Source organism: Galeopterus variegatus, unplaced genomic scaffold (genome assembly GCF_000696425.1).
Source record: "Galeopterus variegatus unplaced genomic scaffold, G_variegatus-3.0.2 Scaffold517, whole genome shotgun sequence".
NCBI lineage: Eukaryota > Metazoa > Chordata > Mammalia > Dermoptera > Cynocephalidae > Galeopterus > Galeopterus variegatus.
Genome location: NW_007726628.1, coordinates 342,145 through 361,232, shown reverse-complemented (window position 1 = coordinate 361,232; position 19,088 = coordinate 342,145). Strand labels below are relative to the sequence as shown.

The 19,088-nt window shown below is 35.6% G+C and overlaps 1 pseudogene; it reads right to left on the bottom strand.

Annotated features, from left to right (window-relative positions):
* Positions 1-12,310: 12,310 nt before the first annotated feature.
* Positions 12,311-15,689, bottom strand: LOC103588034 (annotated as a pseudogene).
* Between the last annotated feature and the right edge of the window lie 3,399 nt (positions 15,690-19,088).

The following is a 19,088-nucleotide window of genomic DNA, read 5'->3' as shown; positions in this document are numbered from 1 at the left end:
ATATATACAGGATCCTATAAATTTCAAGCATTTTGAAAGTACTTTAAGAGGTATAAATTCAGATACATCAGATCCCACCACTATACTATCAGAAGCCCAGTGGACACCATTTATAATGCTTAGCTGTTCAAAATATATTTGTACTCTTTATGTGTATTCCTGTTGTGAGATACAAATGAAAATATTTTAGAATTCTGTAATATCTATGTAACCAACTTTCTCTGATGGTTTCACGGGAAGCATAGATTACCAATTATCATCTCTGTTTTGGAGCTGAATTACACTCATCAAAGTTTAGAGCAGCTGTGAGAAGAATAAAGACAGTGATCACAAATTTTCCATGAGCTAGCTGTGCCAGATATTTGGTTTCAATTTGAAAGTCATTCATTATTAGACAAAAAATGTCACTGGAACAGGTAGGTGAGACTTCACTATTTCTCTTCTGTTTTATTTTTTAGTGGAGGTTAATCTGAGGTCTTGTGAAAAGCAAAGGCAGAAACAAGCTTTTCAGGTTCCATACCTTTAATGAGTTAGAAAAGCCAATTTTGTATGAAGTAAGTACATGGTTAGACAAACGGCAGACAAGGACATGGATCTGAGAAGGGTGATTTTAAGTCAGGTTTTGATATTTTCTTAAGAGGAGTACAGAAAGTTCATTGAGGGAATAGCTTCTTGGACTAACAAATATATGTCAGTATAAACCACAGCTATACCTGGGAAAGACTCATGTTTGTCCAAGGGGAATGATAGAAAAAAGGTCATTGAATTTATGATCAAAGATTGCTCCAAGTGAAATTAAGAATTAATTAATGTCTAACTACATATGTTATGTTTTGCACATGAAGCATTGACTTTGACTAAAAAGAGAGTGCATATTGCTCAAATGCTTTAAGGGCTTGTAAGACAGAGGAGAAACAATATGTTCAACCAAAGTTAGAAATACCTCCAATATAAGGGAAAAGGAATTAAAATGAAAGGAGATAATGTATCTAGCAACCCACGCAATATAATAAATGTTTATCCTGCTAATATCTCAAAGCTATTTTCTGTTAATTAAATAAGTAGTGATACTTTTTCATTTCACACTTAGGCATCAGAACATCTGAAATATTATTTTATATCAAGAAATACACCAGCAACAACAATGAAAATTATACATATTTGTGATAATGAAAACTGTAGAGATGATAGTGCCAAGATTTGTGAACAATTTCTTTACCAAAATAATGAAGGGAGATTTGATGAAGCTGATAAGATAAACAATGCAGATTCATCATTTACTTAAATTATCAATATATAAAATAAGAGGGTACTTCAAAAAGTTCATGGAAAAATAGAACTAAAAGATAACAAAAATCTTTCCCTGAACTTTTTGAAGACCCCTCATAAAGCTGGCATGCATATTCTGGATATCAAACACATTTCAGTTTGCCCATCAAAATCATCTACTCTGAGAAACATGTCTTCATTTATCAGTGTAAAAATGAACAGTTAAATATCCCTCGTGCTTACGTACTTTGGGTGGGAATGATAATGTCAAAAAACATTTCAGATTCTTACTACATACAGATGTAATCCACCTAAGAATAATCATTTATCAACAATTAAATTACTAAAAATTTCATGTGGATTCTAGGTGTCTGATACCTTTTAAATTAAGTATAGCTATTGAAAGTCTGAAACTGAAATCAATGTATCATTTTGAATTTAACTGGGGAGGCATCAGGGATCTAAATATGGTTGTGTGGATCCCCATAGTTCTGCTGCTCTGTGGGAGCTGAACTTAAATAATACTCCTCCTTGACTTCTCTCCATCATATGAAACTGTGAATCACTTTCTTTTCTGGCTCATAGCCACTGAAGTCTCCATTCTCCTCTGGCCATTCTTCTGCTAGCTTCTGTTCCTCCTCTTATACTCTGTATAACATTACCTTCCCCAAGACAAGACAAGCCATTGGCTCTTTTCTCTATATTGTCTCCTTTAGCAGTTTCATTCTCTCATCTCATAACTTTAACTACCACTACTATTAGTGGTATATCCCTCACGCCACCCCACACAAATAATGCATCTCTACTAGCTCTTCAGTCCAATGTGGTCACCACTACAGTGTCAGATTACCATATCCATGTTAAATGGCTCACTTGAGAAAACTCAGCAAAAGAAAATAAAATACTGGTCTCCTGAGTCACCAGTCAACTATGCTGTCAACATTATCACACTGCTTCTAAGAAGGTGTTACACTGGAAGAAAATGCCTGGCTGGTATGCTTTGATTAGGGTTTGGTCATGAAGTAGAACAAGACCTGTCTTTATACTTTTATGTGTAGGACCTAGGGGAAGCTTCTGTCTACAAATTTAGATTTTTGACAGAAACCTCATGCACCTAATTTCATCAAATAATTGATTTGATACCTTTTCCATGTTGCTAACTCAAGTGTTTCTTTATGGATCACAAGCCATAGTAAATATTCCCTGTTATGCAGATAAGTTTGAAGCCAATTCCACTGGCCACTGATTTGTAACACACACTTTCCCACTTTTGTTGCCCACATTTAACAAATAAAAGTAATCACAACAAAATCAGGTCTCTTTTATTGAATGCTTTTCTAGTACCAGGTACAATAAGTCTTTGATGTGAGTATTATAATTACCAAAATATAGCATAAAAGCCAATCCTCAGAACTATTGTGTAAATTCCAATGTTGCACAGAAAGTGGCAGAGTCAGGATTCAATCCAGCTGTAAATATAAAACTTAATCTCTTGTCACAATGCTATAGAAAGCAACAATTCTTTTTTGCTACCTATTTTGATTTTCTGTTCATTCAGAATTGCTATCAGTATCATGCCTGTTTGGACTTCCTCACTTAGGAGTTTTAAATTAGTCAGAATTGGATTTGAATCTCAGGTCTTATTACCTATTCCCACAACTTTGGTCAAAATGCTATAACTTCACAAGCCATAATTTTCCCCTCTATAAATTGACACAATGGCACCTATCTCACAGTGTTGGGGAATGAATTGTCAGACAATTACGGTAAAGAACTTAGCATAGTCCCTGGAATGTACTCAATGAAAGGCAACTCTTGTGATTATTGTGCCCTACCCTTGCCCCCCAGTATCCTCAGCTCCCTCCTTATCATAGAAGTATACTTTATTACTTCTTTATTTATTTTATGAAATCTCCCTGAAGACAGGGACTGTATTATTAACCAGTTTTCTTTTCTTTTTTCTTTTTTTTTTTTTTTAAAGATGACCAGCAAGGGGATCTTAACCCTTGAATTGGTGTTGTCAGCACCACGCTCAGCCAGTGAGCGAACTGGCAATCCCTATATGGGATCCGAACCCGGGGCCTTGGTGTTATCAGCACCACAATCTCCCGAGTGAGCCACAGGCCGGCCCTTAACCAGTTTTCTTAAGCATCCAACCCACTGCCTGACATTCAGTACATTTTGGTACGTTTATTTTCCCAAATGCTATGGAACACCTTGACTGAGAAGTCTGCACCTCTATTTGTTCAGGATTTCAGGCTATGACTACCAATCCAGGTGTACGTTCATGTCCAAGACTTCAGCTAATGGAAATTTAATGTTGTTAAACACTGTCACCTCCAATAAGTTCCTCCTGTCCGGACTTTCATGACCAATTATAGGCCCTGAAACCCAGTTCAGAAAGATATGATTCTCTATGAGGCAAGACATTTTTTATGTGAGGAAACCCTCAAGCAGGGTAGCTTTGAAAATTGAGACACACACAGATATTGCAGAGGTGGGATACTCTTGGGTGCAGCTTCTTGAGCTGTATTAGTAAAGCTTGAACGACATTAGCCCAAAGTCTCATCTTGGAAAAAGAAGGTCAAATTATATAGCTTGTCAAGAAAAATAAGCTACCTTGTCCTTTCAGAAACAGCATAGAGGTTTTATTAAGCACATAGATATTTTTAAGGCCCCTTCTAGGGAATATAAATATAAATGCTAATAATCAAATATGTATCCCAGAAAAATTCATATGACTTTTGATGAGTAAAATGATTCAGAAGAATATTATTTTTTAAACAGAATTATCCCATAAGTTAGAATATTATTTTCATTCTAAAAGCAAGGGAGGGTTTTAATCAATCAATCATATGTTCATAAAGATTTTAATTATATTGCTTTATACTGATTTAAAGAAGAACATTGAAGCAAAATGTTTACTTTTTCAAAGATCATCTTCTGTAATATGACTATTTTTTAAAAAGTTTTGTTATACATACATGTAGGGGTACAATGTTGATTTTTAATAGTTGTGTAGAATGTGTGGTGGTTAGATTAGTATAGTTAGTTTATTCATCATTACAACATGCAATCATTCTTTGTGTCTGTTGACCAATTCCTCATTAGCCCCTCTAACTTCCCCTCCCCTCCACTTTTCCACCTCTAATTTTCTAAAAGTTCAACATATTACTACGATTATTGTTTCTTTCTTTCTTTCTCTCTGTCTCTCTTTATTGTTCATTTGTTTATTTATGGATTCAGCTCCCAGTTATGAGTGAGAACATGCAGTACTTCTTTTTCTGTACCAGGGCTGTTTCACTTAGGATAATTTTCACTAGGCTCATCCATGTTGCTGGAAATGGCAGAATTTCATTCTCTTTTATGGCTAAGTAGTATTTCATTGTGTATATATACCACAGTTTCCTTATCTAGTCATCTATTGATGGACATTTAGGTTGTTTCCGTATCTTGGCTATTGTAAATAGAGCTTCAATAAACATGGGAGTGCAGGTATCCCTCTGAACTGATGTTTTCCAATCCTCTGGATTTATCCTCGGGAATGGGATTGCCGGATAATATGGGAGTTCTATCTGTAGTTGTTTGAGAAAGCACACTGTTCTCCATAATGGCTGTACTGATTTACATACCCACTAACAGTGCAGGAGGATTCCTCTCTCTCCACATCCTCACCAGAATTTGTTATTCTTTGTCTTTTTTATAATAGTCAGTCTGATTGGGGTGAGATGATATCTCAAAGTGGTTGTGATTTGCATTTCCATGATGATTAGGGATTTTGTGGATTTTTTTTTTATATACCTGTTGACCATTTGTATGTCTTCCTTTGAGAAATGTCTATTCAGCTCCTTTGCCAACTTTTTAACTGGATTATTTGTTTTTTTGCTGTAAAGTTGTCTGAGCTATTTGTATATTCTGGATATTAATCCCTTGTCAGATGCACAATTTGCAAATATTTTCTTCCATTCTGTAGGATGTCTTTTCATGCTATTGATTGTTTCTTTTGCTGTGCAGAAGCTTTTTAGTAGGATATGATCCAATTTGTTTATTTTTTCTTTTGTTGCCTGTGCTTAAATCTTTGCTCAGTCCTAGATCCTGGAGTGTGTCCCCTACGTTTTCTTCTGGGAGTTTTAAAATTTCAGGCCTTATATTTAGGACTCTAATCCATTTTGAGTTGATTTTGGTATATGTTGAAAGGTACAGATCAAGTTCTATTCTTCTCCAAATGGATATCCAGTTTTCCCAGCACCATTTATTGAAAAGGCAGTCTTTTCCCCAGTGTATCTTCTTGCTGCCTTTCTCAAAGATCAGTTGGCTGTAAAGATGTGGGTTGATTTCTGAGTTCTCTATTCTGTTCCTTTGTCCACATGTCTGTTTTTATGCCAGTACCGTGCTGTTTTTGTTACTACAGATTTGTAATACAGTTTTTTTTATTAAGAATATTCATGAGATACAAAGCTAATTGTCACCCCTTGTGCCCATTATGTGAGGGCCAGATTCATACTGGGGGCATACCCATTACAGGAAATTACTTTTGTACCCCATGTCCCCACCCAGTTGTCCTCCAACTTCCCTCTCCCTACCCCCCACCCCCACTCCGCTTTGTAACCCTAGGAATGTCCCCTCCCTCTGTAAGACCACTGCACTGCTGTGATCATTCTTTCTTTCCTTCCTTTCTCTCTTAGCTCCCACATATGAGTGAGCATATGCAGCATTTATCTCTGATAACTAGTGATGTTGAGCATTTTTTATGTATATGTAGCATTTATATACTCAAATAATGAATTAGCAGAAAGAGAAATAAAGAAAGTAAGCCCATTTACAATTGCCACACACAAAAAAATGATACCTAGGGATCAATTTAACCAAGGAGGTGAAAGACTTCTACAATGAGAACTACAAACCACTTCTGAAAGAAATTAAAGAAGACACAAAAAGATGGAAATATATTCCATGCTCTTCAATTGGAAGAATTAACATAGTGAAAATGTCTGTACTGCCCAAAGCAACCTACAGATTCAATGGAATCCCCATCAAAATACCAATGATATTCTACAAAGAAATGGAAAAAACAATCGTACCTTTCATATGGAAAACAAAAGACCCCGAATAGCCAAAGCAATCCTGAGCAAATAAATAAATAAATCCAGAGGCATAACACTACCTGACTTAAAATTATACTACAAAGTTATTGTAACCAAAACAGCATGGTAGTGGTATAAAAATAGGCATTCAGATCAGTGGAGTAGACTTGAGAACCTAGAAATCACTCCTCAGGCTTATAGCCACCTTATATTGGGCAAAGGCAACAAAAATCTCCATTAGGGAGAAGATTGCCTCTTCAGCAATTGGTGCTGGGAAAACTGGATATCCAAATGCAGAAGAATGAAACTTCATCTTCATCTCTCACCACATACTAAAATCAACTCAAAATGTATTAAAGACTTAAGTATAAGACCTGAAATTGTAAAATTACTAAGAGAAAATATAGGTGAATCACTTCAGCAGTTAGGTCTGGGCACAGGCTTTATGAACATGAGCCCAAAACACAAGCAGCAAAAGAAAAAAATAAACAAATGGGACTATGTCAAACTAAAAAATTTCTGCACAGCAAAAGAAACAATCAGCAGAGTGAAAAGACAGCCTAAAGAATGGGAGAAAAATTTTGCTAACTATGCATCTGACAAGGGATTAATATGCAGTATATATGTAGAACTCAAGCAATTATACAGTAAAAAATCAAATGACTTGGGCCGGCCCGGTGGCGCACTGGATAGGTGCGCCGCTTGGGAAGCGTGGCGGCGCTCCCGCCTGAGGGTTCGGATCCCACATACAGACCGGTTCCCGCTCGCTGGCTGAGCGAGGCGCGGGAGCAGCACCGAGGGTTGCAATCCTGTTGCCGGTCCCCGGTCCGGTACGGGGGCAACACTGAGGGTTGCGATCCGTTGCCAGACACGGAAAAAGATCAAATGACTCAATTAAAAGTGGTAAAGGAGCTGAAGATTTGTTATATAATTAGAAGTCAAGAAGTGTATTGTCTCCAGCTTTACATTTTGCTCAGGATTGCTTAGGCAACACAGGGTTCTTTGTTATTCCATATGAATGTTAGAAATAGAAAAATTGCTTTTTCTATTTCTGTGAAGAATGTCATGGGTATTTTGATGGGAATCACATTGAATCTTGTAGATGTCTTTGGGTAGTCTGGAAATTTTTACTACATTGATTCTTCCAATCCATGAACAAGGAAGGTCTTTCCATCTATTAGTGTTTTCTTTAATTTCTTTCAGAAGTGATTGTAGTTCTCATTTTAGATATCTTTCACCTCTGAGTTGTCCTACATTGGCTTTTGAAACCCCTCCTCTTGCAGCGTTCCCTGCAAGAGCCCTCAGAGGCTCAGCACCAGCCCTGAGAATCTTGCCTCTTGCAACTCTGACTCCAGGAGGCATGAATCACTAGAAAGCAGACCCAGAAGTCTCCTCCCAACCAAAGTCTTCATAGAATAAAAAATGATCAATCCTACTCAACAGGCAACATAAAACAAACCTTCAGGAGAGATTCTTTCTCTCCAAAAGAAACTCAAGTAACTGAAGAAGCAACTGCTCCACCAAAAAACCAAGCATCAATGTAGAGATATGAAAATATGAAAAAACAGGAAACTAGGACATCCCCAAAGGTTTGTAATAACACTCAAACACAAGATCCCAATCTACAAGAAGCCCTTGAATTGTCTGAAAAAGAATTCTGAGCAACAATCATAGGGAAACTCGGTGAGATACAAGAAGGGACACAAAGGCAACACAATGAAATGAGAAAAACAATCCAGGATATGAAGAAGGAAATCTACAAAGAGATTAATGCTGCAAAAAAAAAAAAAGAACTCTTGGAACTAAAACACTCATTTAATGAAATATGACTTTTTGAAGCCTGATTTGAGAGACATTCTAAATTTGAAGAAACATATTTATAAAGCATGCATTATCTGGAAGCACTTCATAAGAAAATAAACTTCTTTATTGTTCATACAGTGTTGAAAAAGATGGTCCAATGGACTGTGGTTAAAAGAGGTAATACTAAAAAGTGGTTATCTGAGAAGAATTAATTCTGAGTTTCTTAAGGATGATGACAGTTGTGGCAGTCAGAATCGAAGACGGCACCAGTGATCCCATCTCCTGATATTCATCCTTGTGTAATCACCTGTCTTTGGGTTTAGGTAGCATTTGTAAATTGTTTCTAACAAATAGAATATGAAAAAAGTGATGGGATTTCCACACTTACATTACATAAGATTGTAACTTTCATCTTTTTTTTTCCTTTTTTTGTCTTTTTTCATGACCGGTAATGGGATCGCAACCCACCGTGTTGCGCCCGTACCGCAACTGGCAACGGAATAGCAACCGGCAACGGAATCGCAACCCTCAGTGTCGCGCCCGCACCACGCTCAACCAGTGAGCGGACCGGTCTCTATATGGGATCCGAACCCTCGGTGGGAGCACCACCGCAGTCCCAAGCGCCGCATTCTACCGAGTGCACCACCGGGCCGGCCCATAACTTTCATCTTGATAGCAGATTCTATCCCTTGCTAGCTTTAAATGAAGCCAGCTGCCATGTCATGAACAACCCCATGGCGATTTCTATATGGCAAGGAACTGAGGTATTTCTCCAGCCAACAGCTTGGAGGCCCCAGTCCGATGTCCAAAAGGAACTGAAAATTCTCAACAATGCCATAAGTGAGCTTGGAAGCAGATCCTTCCCCAGCTGAGCCCCAGATGAGACCCAGACCCTGTCCAATGTCTTGATTTTGGCCTCAAGAGAAATCCTGAAGCAGAGAAACAACCTAAGCTGTGCCAGGATTTCTGACCCATACAGCCTGTGTGATAATTAGTCTATCATTTTGAGCTAAGTTTGTGATAATGTTACATAGCAATAGATAAATAACACAATAAAAATAATAATGATTGCAATTTGCAATTTTTATTTGATGAGTGTCTTTTATGTATCAAGCACTCTTCTAAGTGATAATATGAATAAATAGATGATAGACAGACAGATAGATAGATAGATAGATAGATAGATAGATAGATAAATAGATAGATAGGTAGACAGACAGATGATAGATAGGTAGATACTCGCTAAATCCTCAAAATAACCCCGTGAGTTAGGGACCATTTTGAGTCTCTTACAGATGAAAAACCTAAGACACAGGAAGTTTAGCTTTGTCTGAAGCTGCATAACTGATTATGTACAAAGTCAATCCTGATTATCTCTTCCCTATGCTGTATTAATCATTATCTAGCATTAAAAGAATAAATTGAATTAAAGAGTATTGTAGAAGAGCCAAGAATTCCAAAAGTTAGGTAAAGTAATGTCTATCAATTTTCCTGTGCAGAATCCAATATTTACTCATATAGGTATTAGGTTTTATTATTATAATTGAAATTTAGATTAATTTGTTTTGTGTTTCAAAAAAATGTATTTATGAGAGTAAAAGAAATAAAATCAATAAAACAGGCAGTGATTTAAAATACTATTCCTGTGGTATGATGTTATCTATTGACATTTTATTTTCCAGTTGCACTTTTATTCAGAAATCTTCACCTCCAAATTCAAATCTATATACCTCCAGTCTGAATTATTACAACATTATCAATAAATAAACAACTTCTCTCTGGCCAAACATAGTACCTATTATAGAGGAAAAAAAATAAGTAAACTAGAATTTAGGTCAGTAGAAAATATAAAGACTGAAACATGGAGAGAAAAAAAATAAGTAAACTAGAATTTAGGTCAGTAGAAAATATAAAGACTGAAACATGGAGAGAAAAAAAATAAGTAAACTAGAATTTAGGTCAGTAGAAAATATAAAGACTGAAACATGGAGAGAAAAAAAAATAAGTAAACTAGAATTTAGGTCAGTAGAAAATATAAAGACTGAAACATGGAGAGAAAAAATACATATATGATCATAAGAAATATAAGCAAATCGATGAAAAGAAAATGAGAAAAATTAGGAAGAGGCAATATTTACAGAAATATTGGGAGATAATTTTTAAACCTAATGGCCTGCATCAAACCACAGTTTCAGGAAGCACTCTAAACCCCTAGCAGGATAAATAACAGAAATTACATCTAGACACATCTTAATAGCACTGTTGAAAATCAACGATAAAGATAAAATTCTGAAACAGCCATATAAAAAAGGACACATTATCATCACATTAGGGATAAATAAGATGAACAGCTGATTATTTGACAAACATGAAAGAAAAAAAAAAAAAAACTGTGATTATATTTTATACTGCCAAAAGAAAATAACCACCAACATAGAATACCAAATCTAGTTAACCTGTCCTTTAAAATATTAAATAAAAGCAAGTACACCTAAAAAACGAAGAGATTCTCTGCCAGAAGACCCACATAATATAAACAGAACTTTTCAAGAAGGAGAATTATCTCCGTTAGAAATAAGAAAAAGAAGAAAAGCCTGAAAAACAATAGGGAATGCATATAAATCTAAATAAATATTGACCATAAAGAAACAATAATAACAAAGTCTCATGCGGCTTAAAACAGAGAATAAAAAATATGTAAAGAGTGCAAATGTTGCAAAGAGGTAAATGTGCAAAAAATATTTGTAGCAACATTGTAGTAACAAAAAATGTTGAACAACCCAATCTTGAACAACAAGAGAATAGATAACTAAATTATGCTGAAGTTGCAACACATGAGAGAGAAAATTAATAAAATAAAAATGTATATATCAGCATAAATAAATCCTAGGGTTAGCATAAGGTTAGCTGAAAAAAGCAATATAGAGATGATGACATACACTATGGCATTATTTTCATGTAGATTAAAGAAACTGAGTAATACTGTTTAAGAATACTTAAACAGGGTTGAGCCCGTGGCGCACTCGGGAGAGTGCGGCGCTGGGAGCGCTCTCCCGCCGCAGGTTCGGATCCTATGTAGGGATGGCCAGTGCGCTCACTGGCTGAGTGCGGTGTGGCCGGTCTCAAAAAGGACGCACACACACAAAAAAATGAATGCTTATAACATAGTAGGAGTATTAGAAAATAGGAGCAAGGAAAAGATACAAGTAAATTTAGGGAGTGTTTGTCACACTGAGGGAGGCAGGGGCACAGGATAGAGAAGAAGAACACAAAGATAGCTTCAACGGTATTGGAATAGTTCTATTTCTAAATTGGTTTATGAATTCACAAGTGCTCATTTTATTATTAGGCTTCCTCAGTGTACATAATTTTTACTTACATTATTTGGTACATAACAATTTTCTTTTAGATGGTGGAGATATTTATTAAAAACAAACAATTTTGGGGAAACATTTCAAAACAGATTTGTAAACATAATGTTTCTCATTTCAAATGGCAGTACTTTGAAAAGACAACGCAATTTGAATCAGTGTTAGTTATATAATTTTGCATGTTTGACTACATAACTTGTGTTCTCCTGAGATGAAAACAAGTGACAGTTTCAATCAAGGTCAACAATAAAACTGAATGAAATGCAAATGTGTACTGTTTGAAGAATCATAGTATTTTTTACAAATTTCTAAACTTCTATGTTTTAAGGATGAGTTTGCATTAAGAATGGTCAATAAGAGACTATTTTTATCCAAAAGTATTTCATATTCTCATTACAGGCTTTTTTTTCTTAATGTGCACAATGTTTATTCATAGACAGTGGATCCTCAATATTTTGAAAAAGGGAAGAAATCACAAATTTGGGGGATAAAAGAGACCAGATAATACACATCTTTAAAAGCCTGAAAAAGCAAAATAAAATTTAAAAAATTAAATAATAATAATTAATATAAATAAAAACAAGCAAGCAATATAAAAGTCAAAAATTAAAATAAATATAAAAAGAAAATTAAAATTAAATTAAAATTTGAATGCTGAAAGTTTCAACAGACAGACAAGTTTCATTCATTTACAGACAATTTTTATTCACTTAGAATCTTAAAGAAATTACTTGAATTTTTAAATAAGCCTAAGCTTATTCTGGTCCAAGAACTGTACTAGTGTCATGACTGTTTTTGCTGCTGATCAAAATCATTTATTAATTTTTTAACATGAACCAGCTTGTTATAAAGATATATGCATCTATTCTTTTCTGCATTATAATTAGGATTATTCTGTTTCATCTTCTCATATTCTAACAAGATTTTTTTACTATTGTCCTGATATTCTTTTGATTCTGGAGAAAACTGCTTCCTTTCTGAATCTAGCCTAACAAATATGCCAGATAATTTTAGCATCTTGGAATATATGGCCCGATATTCATCATAATCTGCTTGGAATTCCTGCTCATATTGCTGACGTTGCTCAGTGGAAACTATAGTGAAATAGTTAGTCAAATAATCTACGAGCACAGATGGTGAATGGGTATTCCCAGAAGCAGTGCAAACGTTTTTAACTCTCTTACTGGAATTTGGCTTTGCATCTTCATCTTGTCTTTTAGGATCCGTCTTCTGTTTATCCATCATCTCAACATAGTACTTTTGGCTATTTGCTTTGTGTTCTCTAAATGTATATTTGACCTCATCATCAGACATTAAAAGTTTTCTCTCTGTGAGCTTCGGATACTCAGTTTGAATTGAAATAGATGCTAACATTTCCAAAGGAGTATGTTTACTTTGGTGGCTCTCTAAGATGCTACTATTTTGACTAAAATTATCAACATATGGGTTTTGAGTCCCAGATCTTTTTAGAGTGCTACAAAAATGGCAGTTGGAATTTACAGGCACAGGAGAATTTGAAATAGGGAAGTGGGTTGCCAGCGATGAGGGAGAAATGGGATTGGCTTTAGCAGCAGAGGGTGATAGGAGACCTGCAGAAAATTTTTTAGTGGTATTATTAAAATGACCATTTGATGTTGACTGTACTGTAGTTGCCAGGTGAGATATTCTAACTTTTTTTTTCCTCAAAGGATCAGTAAAATAATTGAAAAGTTGTTTCTCAGAAGATAGTGTGTCATCTGTACTAGAATCTATAGAAAATTCTAGGTGATTGGTGGCAGCAGCATTCTGAAATGGATCTGCTTTTCTGGAAAGCACCATCTCCAATGCCTGCCTTTCTAGTTCATTGTATCCTGGCCAGTCCATTTGGATCTCTTTATAAACATGATCCTTTAGGGTGTACGAAAGATTCTTGGTATTCAGATCAGCTACCTTATCCAGAATTTGTCCAAGGGAGTCCTCATCATTTTTTTGGATGCCATCTTTCCACAGTCGAATGAGCAGCTCGGCTTTCCTATAGTCCTTCAATGCCAGTAAGTGAATCACCCTGTCCCTATATGGCCGCATATTGACAGTGTTGGCAACCCGTGACTTTCGAACTGTATATGCTAGGTTAATGGGTGCTGTTTTTTTCCTCTCAGGCACTGGATCTGAAATAACTTTAGTTGCTCTCCGAACTGGCACTCTTTTCTCTACATATCGTTTTCTATATTTTTCCCATTTATTGCAGTATTTCTCTTCTGCCTGGGCCATTCTTCCTTGTGTCATCTCGTAAGAGCTGTTTGTTCCACACACTATCTTCTTATCTTGTATCATATGTAGACAACTGACCTGTGAGAGACTACAGCTTGAAACAGTTTGTTGGATATCATCAACTCTGTCTTGATGGTTGCCTTCACTCATATTTGATAATTGAGAGTTAAAGTTGGTGACATTGTACTCTCCCAGTTCTGTGATGTTTGGCTTCTCCGCTGCCATATCTCTTCCCCGGTGTACAACTTTCCCCACTGTTCTGCCTCTAGAGGCTGCCAAATGGTTGTACCTGTAAAGACCAAAGTTTAAATAGTAAAATATTTTAGAAAACAATGACTAGGATGTCCTTGGAAAAACTGTCTCTTATGACTATTGTTTATAACACTGTATTCTAAAAGATTTTATTCCAATATAACAAAGGAGAGAAGTACCTGATCGAGACAGAACTTGGAGAGATAAAGTTGGTTGTATGCATCTACTCATTTTCCTTTCACATTTTTAGTTTTTCTTCAGGAGTAACTGTTAACCCAAACTGGAAAGTGTTAAATTATTATCTGAGCTCAGTGTATAAAAACCATCTCCTCCCAATAAATCCAATATCAAATAAAGGTATTTGGTGGGAGGATCAATGGGAGCCACACGCTTTCAGAAAATAGAAGAGAAGGCTTCTGAATGGCTTGATTAGCATCAAACAGTCCTTACATTTACTAAGACATGCAAGTGGGCTGTTGAGTCTTGGGGTTGGAGCCTGACATATCCATAGGGGCTCTCATTTGATAGCTAAACACATTTTTTGGATCAATAATAGGTAAAAAACAAACATTTTAGGCTGCCTGTTTCTCTTTCTAAACTTTCTAACCATCACTAATAAATGCAAAGAATTTTCATCTTCTCAGCTGCCCCTTGTGTTCATTATTCTGCTTTTTGCACTTGTTCTGCAGAGTATCCTCAGCAAATCACAGGCTTATCCAGGTTCTTAAGCATGAATATTGCCCGGGTTGAGAGAAATCTTGCAGCTAGGCATGTGGGAGGTTTACAATTTAGTCATAGAATTATAGAGATTACTGGGAATCAGTTCCAATCAGGTTAACCCCCAAAATAATTAGGCACAATTCTCCTTCCTTACCCCTCTTTACACTCCAAAGTTTATTTTATTCTCAGATTTTTCTACCTTAACTGATTACATCAATTTCCACCATGTCACAAAGCTAGAAAACCTGTGTCATCTCTAACATCCCTCCAAACATACTTCTCACTGATTTCCCTCAGGAACATCTAGTCAGCCACCAGATTTTCCATCCATCCAATATATAGGTATTGATCACATGTCATGTGCCAGACACTGTTCTTGATGCTTGGGTATATTGCAATGAACAAAGCAGAAACAAGAATTTCTGCTTGCATGATTATTACATTCTTATCAAGCTTTTCCACATAACATCTCAAATCCACCTTTCCTCTCCCATCCATCGCCGTTGTCCTAAATTAGGCTGAGAAAATCTTAGTCTATGTAATGTACTCTTCCTAGCTTGATTGCTTGCTTCCAGTCTTTCTCTGTTCTTTGCTAACAATGATTCCAATCAAATTTTCTTTTTAAAAAGTAGCTCCTATTACTTAAGTAACAAAATAAAAACTTTGGTGAAGCATAAAAGACCATTCTTATTCATTCCTCAACTTATCTTAAAACCTGTGCAATGTATCTAAAAGCTGCATTGATCTCCTTACTGTTCTCTGAATATGCCCTCAAACTTGTTACTGCATCAGCCTTTCTCTTGGTAGTCCTCCTCACTAAGGCTCTTTCCTCTGAACTTTGCTTGCTTCACCCTTTTACTTTATGTAGCGAATCCTTGCATGACCTTTCTGTCTAAAACAGTGCCCTACACACATACCTACTCCAAGACTCTCTTTCCATTATCGTGTTTTACTTTCCTTCAGAGCATATTTACTACCTGAAATTATATTACATAGATTGTGTTTGGATTTCATCAGTCTTTTGCATACATAGTAAATACTCAGTGCACATCTGTTGTGCAAATTAATATATCAATGCTATCTACTTTTAAATATCACTTCTGATGTGTTCAGCCTGCTAAATTTCTACTCAACCTTAGAGCCCCAGCTAAAATGTCACTTTGTATATAGCATTTTCTTCTAGCCGAAACTGATACTTCCCTTAATTATAATCCCACAGCACTCTGTACAACATCTATGAAAAACACCACACACTGCATTGTAATTACTAATGTGTTGGTTTCCTGCACTAGACTATAACTTCTACATCTGTGGTAACTACATTCTATTCAGATATGTATGACCCTTCCTTTTGTCCTCAGTACCTCACTCTAGAAGTTGCAGGTGTATAGCAGAAAGCACTCTCTAAATATTTGTCAAAAGAATGAATAATAGTATGTTGCATTTCTCCCAGCAAACACATATTACAGTCACATCAAGGTGTTATATTAAGCCTGTTAATGGCAGAGAGATGTTCCATTCCTTTCTAAGATATTTTTTATGTTTTTGTTAACTTCACAGTAAATTTGTATAAAAAAGAATGAAATCACTCATGCAGAGAGAACATAAAATCCTTCCTCAGAAGTCCAATGAACCAATGAAGTATATTCACCAATACAATATTATAATATATGCACAAATGCTTTGTTTGATTCTTCCTATATATCTATAGTAGACACAGGAAGAAAGAATTTATCCTTTAGTATCTTTATTTCTGCAATCTTTGAAAGAATAAGTAAAATATTTGTAGGATAGTCCTATTCCCGGTGGAAATAACAAGAACAAAATATATGCATTGGCAAGAGACTGTGAGGATGAGCACATTGTGACAAAAAGTACAAAATGTTATTGACAGACATTTTAAAAAGACTTGAAAACATGAAGAAAGATTTCATGATCTCTGAGAAGGAAACTGATTATTATAAGGATGTCAAATACTTTCAAATTACTACATACATTTAATACAATTTCAATATAAAAACTGCAGCAAAGTAAGAAGAACAGTAAGAAGAAAAAAAAAATTTCACAAAGGAGACTTACAACTGCGAGCGTCCCTACCTGATGTTATAACATAAAGCTACAGTAATTAACAGAGTGAGGAACTAGTATAAGAAGAGATGAAAAATGATTAAAATTGAACAGATATCTGAGACACAGCACCCAGGAATTTAATAGATAATAAAGACCATCAGTAATGAGTGCAGAAAGGGTAGATTACATGAACACCACTTAAGAGAAGTTGTGAACATTTTAGAAAAAACATCAAATTAGAATCTTCCATCATAACATATTATAGAATGAATTCCAGATGTATCAGAGTTAAAGATAAAAATAAAACTGTAGTACAACAAAAGACTTGAAACCTAAGAGCAATGGTAAAAGTCATGTAGAAAAACATGAGTATACTTCATTGCATATGAAATAATTATCATGTAAAGGACACTCAGATTTTATCTCATCAAGCCCCCAAATTGGTATCAATGTAAGGAAATCTTGAGGAATGATCTGATATCTTTCTGTTTGGAGGCACACAGTATAATACAACAATTGTGACCTAACTAGCACTGCTGAAAAGTTATTTGTTTGCGTGGGCTTTGAGAAAAAGTTAATTGTTTAAATTATTTAATACTATCCCAAAATTATGATTAGGTTGTTGGCAATAATAAATTGTATTCTAAAAAAAATATGTGAAATTGAAACTCTCTTCTAAGTAGTTTAGTTTGTCAAATTGTTAATACCATGGAATAAATATTTAGTTTACAAGACACTGTGTGATTGGATGAGAATAACAAATAAAATGACCACACAACAAATGTATTTTGAAAAGTATTTGGACAGTTGCTGTCCCATTTTGGCAAACCATTCATAGCTCTATCTGAATCTCCAGCAAATGCTGAAGCCGTTGAAATGACAAAATATTATTAATCAATTTCACTTAAAGTAATATACCAATATCTCCGATTAATAATGCTTCAAACCTGCCATTGATCACTGTGGTCACTCCACAAAAACTAATGAGTCTACAAACTTTAAACTCTGGGAAATCTTCTGTGAGAGCAGGAGGTATGGGGAGCCATGCCCAATCATTTACACCAAGTATCTTGGATCTCACTGATACCCATCCTATAACCCATTCGCTTGTTCTGCAGTAAAACAAAGTAGGAACCACCCAAACCCCATTTGAATCATTCTTGCCAATTCTCAAACCTCTTGAAGTCTAGCCTAGTTTAGGACTATTTCTACTATTTCTTACCTATTCATTGTTCTTGGTCATCATCCAAATTACAAGCACCAAGAGAGCTCTAATCTTTTCTGCATGTCTTCACACTCCTCTTACTTTACTATGTAACCACCCAATTTTTAGCCTTGTAGAATTCTAACATCACAATTAGCAATCTCCTCCAACATTCTATACCTCCTGATTTAAAGCAATACTCAACCTTCCCCAAAGATGCTACTTTACAGTTGCTCTATCAAAATGTAACAACCTATCTTCTCAGATATTCTGTAACTCAGAGTTGGTTTATTAGTCTGATCAGGCTGCTAGAATAAACTACAAAAGACTGAGTGGCTTCTAAACAACATATATTTATTTCTCAAAATTCTTCAGGCAAAGAATCCAAGTCAATGTGCCTGCAGATTTAGTGTCTGGCTAGGGCCTGCTTTGTGGTTCATAAACATTGATTTCCAGCTGTGTCATGACATAGCAGAAGGCTGAGAGATATCTCTGGGTTCTCTTTCATAATGGCACTAATCCCATTCATGAGGATTACATCCTCTTGATCTAATCACTTCCCAAAGGCCCCACCTTTTAATATTACCTTGGGGGTTAGGATTTTAACATACAAGAGAGATTTATAAAAGTTCATGGAAAGATTTGTATTAACGTTTAATTCCATTTTTCCACAAACTTTTTGAGTACCCTTTTATGAATTGGGGGGAGACACAAACATTCAGACCATAGCATTCAAACATGCCCTCCAAATCCATGTTCTTTTCACATGCAAAATACATTAATTCCATCTCAGTAGCCCCAAAATTCTTAACTCATTCCAACATTAACTTGAAAATCTAAGGTCAAAAGTCTCATCTACATGTCTTCTAAATAAGATAAGGGTAAGACTCAAGGTTCAATTCATTCTGAGGTAAATTGCTCTCCAGCTGGGTATTTGTAAAATTAAATATGTTGCGTGCTTCCCAAATACAGTGGTGGGACAGAAATAGGATAGACACGTCCATTTCAAAAGGGAGAAATATTCGTGTAAAAGAAGAATGGAGTAACAAGTTCCAAGCAAGTCCA